This window comes from Schistocerca piceifrons, chromosome 4 (genome assembly GCF_021461385.2).
Source record: "Schistocerca piceifrons isolate TAMUIC-IGC-003096 chromosome 4, iqSchPice1.1, whole genome shotgun sequence".
In the NCBI taxonomy this organism is placed as follows: domain Eukaryota; kingdom Metazoa; phylum Arthropoda; class Insecta; order Orthoptera; family Acrididae; genus Schistocerca; species Schistocerca piceifrons.
The window spans coordinates 434,792,199-434,811,378 of record NC_060141.1 but is presented as its reverse complement, the minus strand read 5'-3'; the positions used below and the strand labels follow the sequence as shown (position 1 = coordinate 434,811,378).

The window sequence follows — 19,180 nt, the reverse complement described above, 5'->3', positions numbered from 1 at the left end:
GTGCGTTTTGGCCAGCGACCTGCTTAAACTGTTTTTGAATTGAGTCACTTTGAAATTATTGAAATAAAACTTTTGTAAAACATTTCGAACAAAGTCAATTGTTGCTAAATCTTTTTCCTCTGTAATTGTCAATGATGTATTCAAATTTTAACTAATTCATTCAAAAGTCTACAATCATTAGTGTTAAGTTTTTTTTTAATTCATTCATTCTGCGAGCTTAAAATATTTGTTGCTGATGAAGGTTTGGACGTTCATTTGCTCTATCTAAACAGAAAATTTTACTGGCATCAGCCATTCAGATATTTCTGAGAAATTTTACTAGTTTATGAAGTCACGATTTATAACTGCAGTTGCTGCATTTGTTTTAAAGATTTGGTCAAATTAACTCCTACTTTGTGTTATAAAAGTACCAATCTACGCAAGTATTTTCTGTGACATCTAATAAATGATTGTAAGTGAAAATCTTAAAGAAGAGTGCAAAGAATAGATGTGCATTCGACCATTCAGTTATCAGCAGGCAGTGTTAAGTAAGGGGCTTGCGGCGGTGTCGTGTCAGCACTAGAGTGTCACAAACCGCAATGGAGCAACATCAGCAAATCAAGTGTTCAAGATATTCTCGAAGATGTTGAAGAAGAGAAAAGTCTGTGACTCCCGAACAAAAATAACGCCACGTGGATGTCTGCTGTGACTTGATTTAAATGCAAAACACGGACAGCTCTTTCCTGGAAAAAATTGTCATGGATGACTAGACTTGGTGTTATCAATACGAACCTACCATGAAACGAAAAAGTGCAGAAATCCACTTGGAGAGTAAACGCTTTCACGACATGACCGTCATTGAAGCCAATGTGACGCGCGAGGTGAGCAACGTCCCAAAGAAGGACTTTTCTGACAGTTTAATGTGGCTGTATGAATGTCGTGTGCGTTGTATTCCAGTGGGAGGGAGGGGGAGGTGGCAGGGGGAAACAATGTAGACCACCTGAAGCATTAAAACCACCATCTAAACGTTTCTACAACTGTTACTAATCGAGTCTCGATACTTTTATTCTTATTTACGACAAATAAGTTTGAAGTACACCTAACTGTGTTGAATTCATGGTGAAATAGATCTACTCTAGCTGAAAATGAAAACTGAATGGCTCTAAAGAAGATACGTAGAGACATCGCACACACACACACACACACACACACACACACACACACACACACACACACACACACACACACACACATCACCGAATACATTGTATATATTAATGTCGGCGTCTGGGTGCGTGTTTTCCTTGTTTTTTGTTCTTTTATTACAATCTATATTATTGTACAAAGCTCAAAAATATAAAGATGGCCTGCATACTGCAATTTTAATGCCACGGAAACAGAAAGATTTACACATACGCCCTGTCTAAGGCAAACAGAAAATAAGTAACGTAATTTGATGGCCTCAATATCTCAATATATGTTTAAAAAATTGACATCCTGCCATAGTTGAAAATCATTGGCCATCGTTATACAGTGTATGCGAGAACATGTCAGTATGAAGTCAGCATGCATAACTGAATGAAAGGTATTATTACAGGATCGGCGCGTCGATCCTACAAAGGACAGGTCAAAGCAGTACCGCACTAAACTGATGCACTATCAAATCTCTCAATAAAATCGATGACAAAGCAAATCATGTTGTGTAGCCTACATGCCTCATTCAATGCATCGTACTGTAATTTACTTTTCCAAGATTTCTGCTTGCTCGCACTAACAAGGCATCTACTTCTTCATCTTCACAACTTAAAGAAGATATTTCGGACGTAGCTGACTCTTTCATTTACTGCTTACAGTGCTGTGTAGACTAAACGGCATTAAGGAATGAGAGCAATAAATCAATCAGTGATCAGCCACTTTTGTGACGTAACCTTCGAAGAGATTAGAGTCCCGATGCCACTCTTTCGTTTAGAACAGAGGCGGCCAATGATCCGTCTCGCGGGATGTGCCCTGGCATAACTGCCGTTGCGCTCAGCCTGCCTGCACACTCCCCACTCCCCAGCCACCGTGGCACGCTGTCACAGCGTAAGGAGGAGGAAGAGGGGGAAACTGTGAATTCGCCTCATTTATATCGCAGCTGCAGTCGCTATGCATAGGATGTGGCTTCGTATTTGACATTCCCGTAACAACAATCACTAACAGAACATATTTTGAGTATTAATCATTTTTGGCGCTCTGAAGACATAATACAGTTTTTATCTGGTTCAAAAAAGTGTCGGCCTACCGACAGACACAGACAATATCACAATTTTTGCACTCTGGTTTCCACATAATAGTGACTTATTTAGATTCATAATCGAAAAAAGGACTTTTGCACACACATGTTGATCGAAATATTGTAGAAATTTTCCAAGGTCACTATGGAGGTGTGGAAACCTGAGGAAAACAATGTAGCCATTGTGAACAATTTAATGCAGATGAATTTACCTTTAAAACAGGGATTACGTTGCAGACCAGTCAGTTGCATCTTCGCATGCATGGGGACACTTTCTACTGAAATGGCAAGCGGCCTCGAATACAGCTCGAAAACGGATGTAAGATTGGCAATCTTCAAAATATTTAGAAAATTATTCTTATAATTTCTGCAAGGCAATAATGAATCGTCAAACCTGGCGTTTTCTTTAATGCCACTGAGCTTAGAAAATTATCCTTATAATTTCTGCAAGGCCATAACGAATCTTCAAACCTGGCGGTTTTTTTTTAATGCTACTGAGCTTAGCGAACTGGACAGTTAATAACTTTTTATCAATGTGGGGCCACTGTCACAACATATTTCTTTAAAGTCAGTACCGCCATTAGACTGTTTTTTATATGCAGTGTTAACATTTACACGATCATGATTTCGGCTTTAAAGTGCCATTATCAAGTGTTTTAATGTTATACAGTGCCTAAGTTGGCATATTGTCGTATTTAAAATACACTATTGGACACATTGTCTAAGGGTCAAGATGGTATACTCAAGTGATAAAACAAAGCAGTAGGCTTTTACCAGAAATATTGACCCTTAGACAATGTGTCTAATAGTGTATTTTAAATACGACAGTACGCTATCTTAGACACTGTATAACATTAAAACACTTGATAATGGCACTTTAAAGACGAAATCATGACCGTGTAAATGTAACACTGCAAATAAAAAACAGTCTAATGGCGGTACTGACTTTAAAGGAACTGGACAATGTTTGTCAGAATTTGTCCCTTATACCCTATGATTTACTTTTTAATGTATTCCCATCAAGTCAGAAGTATATTCTTTCTAACCTCGCAGTGTCTTACTGTGGGCAGTGTGCAGTCAAGTCTACTTAAAACGCGAGGTCTGCAGTCCATTCTAGATGTTCGGACTTTCGTTTCTGCTCTCCTTTTTCTTTCATAAATTCAACAGTAGCGGATTGTAAATCTTCGAAGCAGACCCTTGACTTAACCAGCGTACTTTGCAGTAACATATAAATTCTCCATACTCTCCGTTCAGTTCCATTGAAAACTTCTGCAACTGACAATGAGACTTCAAAAATTTTACTGTTCATACTAACAATTTCTTCACGTGCTCCTTGCCTACAAATTTAGCACGAAGTACCTCTTCATTTACAGAACAGTGAATCCCATCTGTCGTTCATTGTAATTGTTTGCTCCCTCTTTGCCCACTACATTTTCAAATTCTTTCTGCGTGATATTGCATCGTCGTTTCATAGCAAATTTTGAAGTACCTGCGGATGCAATTGCATAATATATATTGAGACTTCTTATCCCTCTCTTCTGTGTTTCCCATCCAGTTTTTAAAGGTTTGTGACGACGGATTGCTGCACAGTCTCTTTTTATGCAAACAGCCACTGGACCTGTGAACGTCCTTCATACCACGAAGAAATGATGAAGGGAAAACAGCACCGACACCACGATCCTTCCGAACTGTGAGAGTATTACCGAGCGAAAAAAGCCACACAATAGCAGAGCAGGAAATGTTGCTCTGTGCCGAGTACTTCCTAGGAGAACCGAGCGAAGCCGTGACAACAGAAGCCGCTGTCGGCCCACGGACCGCATACCTGCTACGTGTGCTATTTGGCATCCCATGGCCGGTCTTTGTTTACTATAACAACTGATCATTTGCAAATATTGATAAAACACTTCTGAATTATGCGTGAGCATATACTTCGTAGTTCAAACTCATGTCAGACTTTCTTAACATGCACGATGAATTTTGGCTGTATCACTGTGTAAGAACGTTATATGCATCACCCAAAAACGCCACGTGCTACCCGTGCGGTGTCCTGAAAGGCTTTGTGGGCGATTTATGGGTAAGTTCTCGACGGTAGCTTGCACTTGAAAAGCTGCCCAAAGCACACTGATTGAAAGGAGGAGGAGGAAATTAGTGTTTAACGTCCCGTGGACAACGAGGTCCTTAGAGACGGAGCGCAAGCTCGGCTTAGGGAAGGATGGGGAGGGAAATCGGCCGTGCCCTTTGAAAGGAACGATTCCGGCATTTGCCTGAAGCGATTTAGGGAAATCACGAAAAACCTAAATCAGGATGGTCGGAAACCGGTTTGAACGCGCGTGCCGATTGAAACCTACATGTTTACTGTGTCACGAATGATCATCAGTGACAGTTTATTGCTGGCTTTCTAAATTTTTCGGTGTTATGATAATGCAGTGGTGTCCATCCACAGCGATATGAAATTGGATCTGCGGGAAACACAATTATCGAAACAGATGCCCGATTTTCCCAGAGGAATGTTGGAGCATAATGTGTTTCCATTATCATATTCGTACAATCTGGTTTAATGAAGTCGAAAGTATTGTCTTTTGACGATGTTAAACCTTACGGTACACAGCTGAAAGCGTAACGATTTATTATGTTCTAACAAATGAGACAATGAAGGCAGCTGGTTAGGCAACAGTTATTTCATGTATCGATCTCTATATTTTCCCCACAAACAGATTTAGTGCTTGTTCTACAATCTTCACTGACGATGTTAATACCAATCTGATACATCCAGTGCGAAAAAACTCAACATTCACAGACGCATTGTTGTACCAAAACCCGATTTAACAACTCATCTGTAACTACTAAATTTTAGTAGAAAGGATGGAAAGAATAAAATATGATATAATCGTTCGCAAATAAGGGCTGTTGTCCGTGGCTCAAAGTGGATGATATGTTTTTTAAAGCTACTGTGAACATATTACTACTAGAGATAGCAGTTATCGTTGAAACAACAGGTTTTCGGTTACACCTGGGTCTTTTAGTCTTCCATTTAACATGTCCGTTAAAACCGCACAAAAACGACCGGTTTCTGAAATAATCGATTTTCGGTTTTTTATTACATTTACTTCCAGTAATAAACGTAGACTTCAAACAGCATTTGAGAGATTCTGGTGGAGGTGAAAGAGGAGCAGCTCGTGACCACACGTCAGTAAAATGAAATGTACATCAACTAAATTTATCTTCTCCTCCAAGGAACATTGTGGATGTTTTCGCCTTCGATAGTGTCGCAGATTTGTTGTGCCTCCTCCCTTTTTTAATCTTTCAAAGCAAAAGGAGGATTGCAGTTCACTGCTACCACTCTTTGTTTAATAAATCCAAACTAGGCATGGTACCATTCACCAACACAACTGATGGCCTGGGACGACAGCGAGAAACCGCCATATAGACCAGATGGGGACAAGTCTTGCACATTACATGTACAAGCATACTGTCTAGTAGGCCAGGTCGCACGGTGACAGGTACATCATTGTCCCTGCGATACTGTACCGATTCCAATGTCATATGTTTGTTGCTAGTTTCTGACTGTAGGCAGCGTCATAAAAATGCGGCTAATCACATTTCCAAGTTCCTACAATAATTCAATATTTAAAAGCAAAGGAAATTTCAAGAACAAACTTACTCGTTTTCAAAAAGTTTTACTCAAAAACGAAAAATTTTAGCGCTGCTGCTACGGTAAATTGGTATGCCGGTTTTCTTACCTGGTTATTAGCGAAAACTGAAAAAACGTGTTATAACCGAAGCCAAAAAAATACCGAAAAATATAGGTTATTCGAAACTAAAATAACGGTGTCGGTTTTAACCGGTCGGTTTTTTTTCATGATCATTACCGCTAGAAAGGTGCGCCAGAGACCCATTGTTAGCTTCAGATTATCTACAAGCTTACTGCAAAATCTGTTCCTAAGATTGCAGTAGTCTCGCAATGGCTGTACAAAGATTGAGAAACCTAAGTAACCTAAATATAACTTCAAGTAACATCGCATATCTCCTGAATGTCGAAAAACATGTATGTTAGGAGCTGCTTACGTAGGAACACTTCCTATATAGCCTCCTCAGTCAGATACGGAATAAGAAGCGATGCGCTGTCAGCATGGCAGATAAAGCCAGCGTGAGAGTACTTCACTACAGGACCACTTCATGACGTATTTCCAGACAGGCAGATTTACCAATGAGCCATCCGAACAGCATCAGATCGACGGAGGTGACTTTTCGCAAATGTAACATATCATAAAATGTTACACTAATATTTGAAAGAAACCATACAGGGAAACCACTTGTAATTACTCTACTGAGGTACTATTGCTACGCCTTTAGCAACCAGTGTATGCCGTACGCCCTTTGTGTTGCGTTAGTGCTACGTCTTGTAGGATGCATCAAGTAAACGCAGTACTTACCGCTGCTTTTGACGCTAGCCGCTCCGCATGTCGATTCCTGTAACAAAGAGAGATGCAGGTCAGAAGTCGAGATACTTAATTACAGCGTAGGAATGGGAAATGGTTATGTGAGAGATAACAGGTTGAAAGGCCACAACCTATCCGTAGAATTACTTCAACAATAAAGCAAAAAAATAAATAGAATACATACTTCGTTTTTAGCATTTATAGAGGTCTAAAATACTTCACTGATAAGAGGAAACGCGGGTTGAGAGACTATGACCTTTTCTTAAAATATTGTCAGCACACTGATACATGCTAGTCTCAAGACAACCAAGTTTTACCGCCTTTGCTGAAATATCACAGGGGGGAGAATTTCTCACTGCGATTCAGAGTTTGTATTCCAATTTGCCGCCTGTTAGAAGAGGGCGTACGTTTCAACGGGTTTCAGCAACTGCCGTCCGCACGTTCCAAGATTGCAGGAGTCACAGCTGTGTGCAGCCGGCCGGCACGCGTGAGATCGGACAGGTTTGAGCGACCTTCTCGCCATTACAGACGCCTCGCCAAACGACTCACCGTACTTTTGTTCACTGCCAGTTCTCCGTAGATATGCTGCAAGCGCCTATGAATATCTCCGATGCCCTAGCCTTTCACCTACAGAAACTCAATGACAGCTCTCTGCTTGGAGCAGATCTGTGTTACAAACGCCATTTTGAAGACTGCGTACAGCGCTGCCACCTATCGAAACTTTGTGAAACTATAGATGTTGAAGCAGGAAAATTCCACGATATCCCTTAACAAAATCCACATATTTTCAGCAGAAATTGGTCACGAAAACAATATGTTGCATTACTTATTGAACACCCCTCATATGTAGACACAAGGAGGTCAGCGCAAGAATAGACGGGTTTGGTGTGTCTGAACCAATTTTAAGGCAAACGACTTAAAATAAGTATAAGTGCTAAGAAATAGCAGACTGACGTTGTTTTTGCAGATGTTTCTATGTTGTCGTCAAAATAGTGAGGGATGGTACAAATCGGCCACGCGGAGTGGCCGCGCAGTTTGAGGCGCCATGTCCCGGATTGCGCGGCACCTCCGAACGAGGTTCGAGTCCTCCCTCGGGCAGGAGAGTGTGTCTTGTTTTTAGCATAAGTTAGTTTAAGTTGGTGTGTAAGTCAAGGGACCGATGACCTCACCAGTTTGGTCCCTTAGGAATTCACACACATTTGAACATTTTTATGGTACAAATCGAGCAACCCTAGTTACTAACAGTATAAATCCATCGAGAAGCTTAGTAATCGAATCAGTGTGTAGTGATATGAATGTTTTTATTCTTCAACACAAGTCTGGACGTTTTTTAAATCAATGACGTGAGAGAGGAGATAATGTGCAGCGGCGACACTTGGCTCGGGGTTGGGGGGTGGGGGGCATCAGGGGGTGCCTGGAGGGGGGGGGGGGATTTTACACAGTAACAACTCTTGGGATAGGAAGTGACTTCAAAGTAGACAACACCGAGATATTGCCAATCTCAGGTCTCCTGGTAAATCGATTTTCCGAGGAAAGTAAGCAGAGAAGAGTCCTTTGCTGTTACAGTGGGAAGAGCGTGCCTATGACACCAATTGGGATGAAGAAGTTAGAGACGCCAGTGTGGACGTTCTCTGAAACAGACCGCACAAGAATGGCCATCGGTTTTCTGGGTGGTACAAGAGCCCACGCGTTGCAGTATGTAAATAAACTCTCCGCTCGTAGCAAAACTCTGGCGCAATTGTTCCTCTGATTTCTCCCACGCTCACAATACGTTTTTATCATTATAATTTGTGTACTGAAGTACGTGAAGACTATCTGCAATTATTAACCAGGATTACGGTTTTTATAAATTCTTTTACAGCGTAAATAATAGATTGTGTGCTACCCCCCATTTATTTTGCAGCTCTGTATTCGGTCGACGCTCACAGTATTGCTGTCCAACATTGCAAGTAGGATCGAAACATTCAGTCAATATGTTCTGATACTCTTTTCACAAGGATCAAAAGATTACATTAATTCGGCAACGTGCAATATGCGTTTGAGGTCACCATACAGGTGCGCTCTCTGCCATGACTAATGGATCTCAAACGGAAATCAAAAGAGGAGTACAACTATAATTGGAACAATGACTAAATTGACTTTCAGGATGTTCTTATAAGAGGGTTACTATTTTTCAACCTCTGGTCGATCGCGACATTAATACCACAGCGAGAATTCGATGAAGCGCTGTGCAGATGTGTCGCACATCTTCTCTAGTATGCGCGCGGTCACGTCACGCTGCACTTCTCAGTTCCGAGCTCACGTGAGCACGTAAAAGTGCCTACAAAATAGTGCTCCCGCCAAGTGTGAAGTGTCTGCCGAGAGATTTCGCCTGATTTTATGCAACTCCACGTAACATACCTGTCATGCGTTTCCTTCTTCATGACAGTTCTCGGCCGCACGTTACAGGTGCAACAACGACGCTCCTGCACCGTTTTCGATGGGAAATGTTTGATCACGCACCATTTTTTTTCGTCGTCAGACTTGTGTTTGGTTTGAAGCAGCCCGCCACGAATTCCTCTCCTGTGCTAACCTCTACATCTCAGAGTAGCACTTGCAACCTACGTTCTCTATTATTTGCTTCCTCTACAGTTTTTGCCTTCTACAGCTCCCTCTAGTACCATCGAAGTCATTCTCTCACGTCTTAACAGATGCCCTATCACCCTGTCCCTTCCCCTTATCAGTCTTTTCTACATATTACTTTCCTCTCCGTTTCGCACAGAACGTGCTCGTTCCGTACCTTGTCAGTCTACCTTATTTTCAACATTCGTCTGTAGCACCACATCGCGAATGCTTCGATTCTCGTCTGTTCCGGTTTTCCCACAGTCCATGTTTTACTACCATACAATGCTGTACTCCAGACGAGCATTCCCAGAAATTTCTTCCTCAAATTAAGGCCGATATTTGATATTAGTAGACTTCTCTTGGCCAGGAATGCCCTTTGTGCCATTGTTAGTCTGCTTTTAATTTTCTCCTTGCTCCATCCGTCACTCATTATTTTACTGCCTAGGTAGCAGAATTCCTTAACTTCATTTACTTCGTGACCATCGATCTTGATATTAAGTTTCTCGCTGTTCTCATTTCTACTACTTCTCATTACCTTCGTCTTTCTTCGATTTACTCTCAATCCATACTCTGTACTCATTAGACTGTTCATTCCATTCAGCAGATAATGTAATTCTTCTTCATTTTCACTCAGGATAGCAATGTCATTAGCGAATCGTATCATTGTTATCCTTTCACCTTGAATTTTATTCCCACTCCTGACCTTTCTTTTATTTCCATCATTGCTTCCTCGATGTACGGATTGAATAGTAGGGGTGAAAAAGGTTCAAATGGCTCTGTGCACTATGGGAGTTAACATCTGAGGTCATCAGTCCCCTAGAACTTAGAACTATTTAAAGCTAACTAAGGACATCGCACACAGCCATGTCCGAGGCAGGATTCGAACCTGCGACCACAGTGGTCGCGCGGTTCCGGACTGAAGCGCCTAGAACCGCTCGGCCGCCGCGGCTGGCTAGGGGTGAAAGACGTCTTACACCTTTTTTAAAACGAGCATGTCGTTCTTGGTCGTCCACTCTTATTATTCCCTCTTGACTTTTGTACATATTGTATGTGACCCGTCTCTTCCTATAACTTACCCCTGTTTTTCTCAGAATTTCGAACATCTTGCACCATTTTACGTCATCGAAAGTTTTTTGCAGGTCGACAAATCCAATAAGCGTGTCTTGATTTTTCTTCAGTCTTGCTTCCATTATCAACCGCAATGTCAGAATTGCCTCTCTCAGTGCCTTTACCTTTGATAAAGCCAAACTGACCGTCGTCTATCGCATCCTCAATTTTCTTTTCCATTCTTCTGTATAGTATTCTTGTCAACAACTTGGATGCATGAGCTGTTACGCTGATTGTGTGATAATTCTCGCACTTGTCAGCTATTGCCGTCTTCGGAATTGTGTGGATGATGTTTTTCCGAAGGTCAGATGGTATGTCGCCAGACTCATACATTCTACATACCAACGTGAATAGTCGTTTTGTTGCCACTTCCCCCAAGGATTTTAGAAATGCTGATGGTATGTTATCTGTCCCTTCTGCTTATTTGATCTTAAGTTCTCCAAAGCTCTTTTAAATTCTTATTCTAATACCGGGTCCCCTATCTCTTCTAAATCGACTCCTGTTTCTTTTTCTATCACATCAGACAAATCTTCCCCCCCCCCCCCACCTCCCCCCCACCTCATAGAGGCTTTCAATGTATTCTTTTCACCTATCCGCTCTCTCGTCTGCATTTAACAATGGAATTCCCTTTGCATTCTTAATATTATCAACCTTGTTTTCAATGTCACCGAAGGTTGTTTTGACTTTCCTGTACGCTGAGTCAGTCCTACCGCCCATTATTTCTTTTCGATTTCTTCACATTTTTCATGCAACCATTTCGTCTAAGCTTCCTTGCACTACCTATTTATTTCACTCCAGCAACTTGTAGTTCTGTATTCCAGAGTCTCCCGGAACATTTTTTAACTTCCTCCTTTCATCGATCAATTGAAGTATTTTTTCTGTTACCGTCGTTTCTTCGCAGGTAGCTTCTTCGTACCTATGTTTTCCTTCCCAACTTCTGTTATCGTCCTTTTTGGGGATGTCCATTCCTCTTCAACTGTACTGCCTACTGACCTATTCCTTATTGCTGTATCTATAGCCTTAGAGAACTTCAAGCGTAGCTCGTCATTCCTTAGTATTTCCGTATCCCACTCTTTGCGTATTGATTCTTCCTGACTAATCCCTTAAGCTCCAGCCTACTCTTCATCACTACTGCATTGTGATATGAGTCTACATCTGCTTCTGGGTACGCCTTACAATCCAATATCTGATTTTGGAATCTCTGTCTGACCATGATGTAATCTAACTGAAATCTTTCCGTATCACCCGGCTTTTTCCAAATATACCTCTTCCTCTTGTGATTCCTGAACAGAGTATTCGCTATTACTAGCTGAAGTTTATTACAGAACTCAATTAATCTTTCTCCTCTCTCATTCCTTGTCCCAAGCCCACAATTTCCTATAATCTTTTCTTCTACTCCTTCCCCTACAACTGCATTCCAGTTCCCCATGACTATTAGATGTTCACCTCCCTTTACATACTGTATTACCCTTTCAATACCTCCACACATTTTCTCTAACTCTTCATCTTCAGCTTGCGACGTCGTCATGTATACCCAAAGTATAGTTGTCGGTACTGGATTGCTGTCGATTCTGATAAGAATAACCCTGTCACTGAATTGTTCACAGTAACACACTCTGTGCCATATCTTCCTATTCATAACGAATCCTACTCCCGTTATGCCATTTCTGCTGCTGTTGATATTATCCTGTACTCGTCTGACCAGAAATCCTTGTCTTTTTTCCATTTCACTTCACTGACCCTTACATATCTAGATTGAGCCTTTGCATTTCCCTTTTCATATTTTCTAGTTTCCCTATCACGTTCAAGCTTCTGACATTCCACGCCTCGACTCGTAGAATGTTATTATTTCGTTGATTATTCAATCTTTTCCTCATGGTAACCTCCCCCTTGGCAGTCCCCTCTTAGAGATCCGAATGGGGGACTTTTCCGTAGTCCCTTGCTCGAGATCATCATGACACTTCTTCAATTAAAAGCCACATGTCCTGTGGGTACAGGTTACATGTCTTTCATGCAGTGGTTTCCAATGCCTTCTGCATCCTCATGCACCTTCAGGAGCAGATTCCCACCCCTAGGACAAGAGAGTGCCCTGAACCTCTGTCCCCTCCACCGCCCCCTTTGACAAGGCCGTTGGCAGAATGAGGCTGACCTCTTTTGCCGGAAGTCTTCGGCCGCCAATGCTGATTATTAATCAAAATTTAGGCAGGAACGGAGTTCGAACCAGGGACCGAAGACGTTTTCATTATGAATCAAAGACGCTGCCCCAAGACAAATTACGAAAATTGGGCACCCTACGCCCTGGAATTCGCTCCCTCTGATTTTCATCCTTTCGCTTATATGATACTCTCGCTATGATGACAGACTTTTACAGACAGTGAGCTGCAGATCAAAACAGGGAATTGGCAGAAAACACGTGTGGCTGCCTTCTATGACGAGGCTGATGGGAAGTTGGCATAACGCTTCGTCATGTGCATTAGTCGGCGCGACATCTTTGTGGAGAAGTAGTAAATATGCGCTTTCCATTACGCGACCCATCGGAAGTTGAAAAGCAACAGCCTTTATACAATAGGTGGACATTCGTGAGCTGTTAAGATTGTAATTCCAGTATCTTACGAAGTAGCGCCCCGATAGCTATTTGCGGTACACGGCCTGCTAACTTAATGTGCAGACAACTGAATACTGCGATGTCCTGCAGCCCACTACACGACGCTCATATCGGGGCAGTCCTGTGCGGCATTCGCAGTCGCTGTAACGTACGTTTACTGTGTCGGTGTTCCTTTGTTAATTTCCTCTTTTTGCGCCATCCTCGCGTCGTGCCAGTAGCGCCTACCCGAGAAAGCGTGACCCGCATCGCTGAGCGAGCACCTACCAGCTAGCTGCTAGGTTGTCTGGAGCAGCAATTAAGCCGTTCCGGGTAGCCCGGGAACAGGCGCAGGCCACGATGTTGATTTGCATGCATGGCGGACGCCGCGCTAATGCCAACTCTCATTACACGCCTTATCAATTTATGTTAATCCACTTTTAATTATACGTTCGCACCCCAAGTTGGCCCGGGGTGTTATGGTTATCACTTGCTAATTTCTTTAGATGCTCTGTGGATCAAACAGAGTACTGGCAGAGGACATTAATATATGGATAAACGTACAGCGCTTCAGAATTATTTTCTTCATAAAGAACAAAGCTTAACATGTTAGAGCAAACACTGCTGCCACCATCACTGGCTGTGCCACTGAATTAGAGTATAATTTCCAGAAAACGCTAATGCAATTGCATAATGTGCAATGTGGGGCGTAACCTCGGGTCGCATAAGCACCGATCGTGTTATTAATTCGCTTTTATTTGAAAGATTGCTGCCCACTAGCAAATATTGCAATTTTTTGTTTTCTACAATGAATACAAGAAACATAATGCATGTGATACATTTCCGAAATGTTGAGAGAGGAATGTACAAGGCCGTACTAAAAAGTAATGCTTCTGAATTTTTAATGTGGATACTCGTAAATCTTTTTAAATAAAATAAACATTATCAACACTCTACATTTTTATTATTTTTGTCTACATATTTTTTCTCAACATAGTATCCCTGGCGACTAATACATTATTCCCAACAAGAGACCAGTTTGTTGATACCGTCACTGTGAAACTTTTTTACGCAAGGGCCGATACTGCCGTTGTGGGGCAGCACCTCGGCCCGCCTAAGTACCGATCTTGTTATTAACTGATAACCTACATAAATTAGTCTGTTATTAGCCCCCAATACATTAGCTATGTAAAGCCAAAGGTCGGAGGAACATCCGCAACTGAGCATTACAGCAAAGGTTGAAAATACCACTTCAGTTGTAAGGTTATTTCTATTATTTAAAACACGACCAGTTTCGGTCTCTTGTATACCCATCATCAGGTGTTGTAACTTTGTGCTATGAGCCCGAACGCCGTGGCTGGCGAGTACAGGACGCGGTGTATCACCACAGAGCACAGAGCACTTGGAGTCACAGCATCTGATGATGGGCATATAAGAGTCCGAAACCGACCATGTTTTAAATAGTAAAAAGAACCTTACAACTGAAGCGGTATTTTCAACCTCTGCAGTTATGGTAAGGTTTCAGACTGCTGCCACCCTTCGTAACCCCAAAGTCATTGCACTGTAATTGACTGACGAGATGTTGTATTTTTGTGTGATTCCATGATTACTTGATCAATAACAGTAATTGTGCCTATAGTGAAACGCATTAAGCAATACGAGACGTTCAGTGAACGTTCTTTATGTCATTTTTCTTCTACTCCTTGCGTTGTATTACCACAACCTTAATTTAATATTCATTGCCACAGATCAGTACCGCATTCGAAGATCACCGTCTCTGTAATTTTTTATTTTTTTTATTTATTTATTGCCAAATTATAGACCTGTTAACTGGTGTTTAAAACAGGTCGTACATCTTACAATTTTCGGTTTTTACAGTTTTCTTTTCTTTTGTTTTATCTACAATATTTACAGAGAATGATACTTTTCAAAATAACAATAATTTTTAAGGTTGAAATATAAAGAAAATTTGGTTGTCTTTTAAGAAGAATATAAAAGATGACAGGATAGAGGAGAGATTTGTTAGTACCATCACCGAATGTGACTGACGGTGAATACCTCGGAATTGTCTCTTCGAGCCGTTGACCGCCAGTCGCACACACACACACACACACACACACACACACACACACACAAATGGTTATTAGATTAATAGAGAAATAATATAGCTTATCCTATTTATTACTAAAGATATGTATTAACTACTTTAGGTGCCCATCCATGTACAGAATTTGGTGATTTCTTGGCTAGATCGCCAGCATCTTATGCTTATTTACTGTCACATCTCAGCTTCCTCCTCCTGTTCCTCCTCATTGTCACTATTTGCGCTGTCACTGTGGGTATCGCTGTCCACCCTCTGGAGATTGTTGTTACGTTGCACTGTAATGCGCAGTCACGAATCCACTTTGCTCCCGTGTCAAAATCTATACGATAGAAGCTGATCGGTAAGAGCCTCGCACGGCCATGAGTTGCCAGCACCGGAAGGCAAACAACACGAGGAACTAAAATGAGTAGACGATTTTTGTGGACTGGCAAGACAGCCAATCCACGAGGACGGGAGGCCGAAGGGCACGCGTTTAAGCTAAGACAGGATGGCGTGAGGTCTGGAAAATGACAAGGAATTGAGACTAGCAAAAAAGGTACATAGCTGCTGGAATACTTAACTTTAATCCATAATTGGTGAACATCGGTCTGACGGTACATGCATCACAAGATAAATAGCAAATGATAATGGCGCCGTACTAGGTCGTAGCAAATGACGTAGCTGAAGGCTATTCTAACTATAGTCTCGGCAAATGAGAGCGTATTTTGTCAGTGAACCATCGCTAGCAAAGTCGGCTGTACAACTGGGGCGAGTGCTAGGAAGTCTCTCTAGACCTGCCGTGTGGCGGCGCTCGGTCTGCAATGACTGATAGTGGCGACACGCGGGTCCGACGTATACTACCGGACCGCGGCCGATTTAAAGGCTACCACCTAGCAAGTGTGGTGTCTGGCGGTGACACCACAACGATAACAGGCTTTCGGCTGAAATCGACCGATTAGATGTGGCACGAATGTAAACATCAGCCTACTCTATAGGCCAATCTGTTGGCAAAATCTTTGTCTGATATTCACATTCTTTGGCTGCGCCAACTTACAACCAGTCACCTTTCAACGTTACCTGGACCTCGAGTCACGCTACAGACCAGTGTCACCACAACCAAACAGGCCAGTTTCAACCGAGCGCCAGTTGCACCGCAGCCATTTTAGCGACTCACCAAGCAATAAAACATGTCCCTTCTCACACCTCTGTCCTTGCAGTGGCCACGCTATGTACCGCTCTGGCCACGACGTAAGCGGCCACCTCTATCTAGTCCATGACTGAATACACTAACGTAAATTATAATTAAGCACATCTTAAAATACTTCTGTGTCTCGAATTTTATTTATTTACTTTGTTACTTCGGGTCTCATGTGGCCCGCGGTTCGCAGTTTAACGACCACTGCTGTGTACTGTTCAACTTTGTTGACGGAGCCACAACCTTATATCTTTCCAGAATGAGATTTTCACTCTGCAGCGGAGTGTACGCTGATATGAAACTTCCTGGCAGATTAAAACTGTGTGCCGGACCGAGACTCGAACTCGGGACCTTTGCCTTTCGCGGGCAAGTGCTCTACCAGCTGAGCAACCCAAGCGCGACTCACGCCCCGTCCTCACAGCTTTACTTCTGCCAGTACCTCGCCGAAACTTCCTGACAGATTAAAACTGTGTGCCGGACAGAGACTCGAACTCGGGACCTTTGCCTTTCGCGGGCAAGTGCTCTACCAGCTGAGCGACCCAAGCACGACTCACGCCCCGTCCTCACAGCTTTACTTCTGCCAGTACCTCGCCTCCTACCTTCCAACTGTCTGGAAACATCCCCCAGGCTGTGGCTAAGCCATGTCTCCGCAATATCCTGTCTTTCAGGAGTGCTAGTTTTGCAAGGTTCGCAGGAGAGCTTCCGTAAAGTTTGGACGGTAGGAGGCGAGGTACTGGTGGAAGTAAAGCTGTGAGAACGGGGCATGAGTAGTGCTTGGGTAGCTCAGTTGCGCCGGCTCGGTAGCTCAGCGTGGTCGATCAGAGGGTTAGCTGCCCTTTGCAATAAAAAAAACTGAGTTAACCGATCAACGACGAACTTAAACCGATGTCTTACGACGTCCGCCCAGAGCAGATACAACGAACGAAAGCGAACAAAATGAGATTTAAAAAAAAATTCCGGCACCGTAGCTCAGCGTGTTCGGTCAGAGAGCCGGTTGGCCTCCGTAATAAAAAACTGAGTGGAAGGATCAAGCACCGAACTTGATGTCTTGCGACGTCCGCAACGACCAAACACAACGATCAATAACGAAAAAAAAGAAAAAAAGTTGGTAGACCACTTGCCCTCGAAAGGCAAAGGTCCCGAGTTCGAGTCTCGGTCCGGCACACAGTTTTAATCTGCCAGGAAGTTTCAACCTTACATCTGCTTGCACCGTTTCATCACTATAATGTGAAGTCTTCGAAGGCGTTCCTTAAATTTTGAAAACAGACGAAAATCGGATGTGGCCAAGTCGGGACTGTATGGAGGATGATCGATGGAAGTGAATGTGTGTGTGAATTTCAAGGGGACCAAACTGCTGAGGTCATTGGTCCGTAGACTTACACACTACGTAAACTAACTTATGCTAATAACAACACACACACCTATGCCGGAGGGATGGACTCGAACCTCCGGTGGCAGGGGCTGCGCAATCCGTGACATGGCGCCTCTAACCGCACGGCAGCTCCGCGCGGCCGATGTCAGTGAATCCGAGGCGTCGAATTGTTGCAGATGCCGCAATGCTCGTGTGTGGTCTGGCATTATAAAGCTGAAGGGAGGGTACTCCATGTGGGGACGAACTCTTCGAATTCTAAACTCGATTACAACACGCTGTTCCTCACCTATCGACATAGGTTACTTTTTAAGTCAGTACCGCCATTAGACTTTTTTATTTGCAGTGTTACACTTACACAACCATGATTTCGGCCTTAGATTGCCATTATCAAGTACTTAATGCTATACAGTGCCTAAGATGGCATACTGTCGTATTTAAAATACACTATTAGACACATCCAGCCATGGGTGTCCCTGGAGGAGAGACGACTTTCTTTTCAAGGAAAAGTATTGAGAAAATTTAGAAAACCGGCATTTGAAGCTGACTGAAGAACGATCTCGCTGCCGCCAACATACATTTTGCTTAAGGACCATGAACGTAAGATACGAGAAATTAGGGCTCATACGGAGTCATATACTCGCAGACAGCCGTTTTGACCTTGCTCAATCTGCGAGTGGAACAGAATAGAAACAACTATTAGCGGTGCACGGTACCGTAAAGTGGCTTGCAGAGTATCTATGTAAATCTAGATCCCGTACTCCAGCAATAAACTGACGCCAGTAAGTTAGGACTGTACTTTTGTGCATCTGTCCTGAGAACATTTATAAATACAGGAACGATCTGTGCCACATGCTAGCCACGTGTGACGCCCTTCCATTTCTGCTACGCAGTAGAGACTTTTTCTTCCAAAAAGGACCTTTCTTATAGCAGAAGGCGTTGCTAATTCCCCGAGTTTCTTCCAGGCTCTTCTGCGACGCAGACGTTACAGCTTGTTGCGGACTGGTACGGACATCTACGCTGCCAGTTACTTCAGACGGCGGGCCCCTATAATACCCGGAAACTTGAGTTTTGGTTGCGCGATGACGCGGCGGGACGGGTTGTGACAAATATCTGCGTCGGCAGACATTCCATTAGCAAGTGTCGATAGCAGCCGCTGCCGCCCTGCTGCCGTGTCTCGAATAATGAAGCGGCTGACAGCTGGCGGAACAGAAATCAGGAGGCGGTGGAGCTCTGTTTCCGCGAGAAGCTGGGTCTCGCCTGGTAGGTCCTCCCCCCTTCTCCCACCCCCGCCCCTGGAGTTCCATATCTTCACTTAGACATTCAGCTTGTCCCTATTAATTTCGTTCCGCTGCTGCACTTGCATCACTGGTTAAGTCCCATTTTTCGCTCTATAGCTGTTCCCATTCCTACACCATTTTTAAATCACACGGCATTCGCAAGTTGCGCCCAGGTAGTTTTCAGATGCATCCTTGAACTACTTCTTTTAATGTAATTAGCTTCGTTGATGGTCTATCACCTGACTAACTACTTGGACCGGTTCTTTTTAAA

General features: G+C 43.0%; 1 long non-coding RNA gene across 1 annotated transcript in view; it reads right to left on the bottom strand.

Annotated features, from left to right (window-relative positions):
- Positions 1-19,180, bottom strand: part of LOC124796426 — a 687,048-nt gene that overhangs the window by 311,877 nt on the left and 355,991 nt on the right. Inside the window, exon 2 of the long non-coding RNA XR_007016766.1 lies at positions 6,685-6,721. This is a non-coding gene — a long non-coding RNA (uncharacterized LOC124796426). The remainder of the gene's footprint in view (positions 1-6,684; positions 6,722-19,180) is intronic.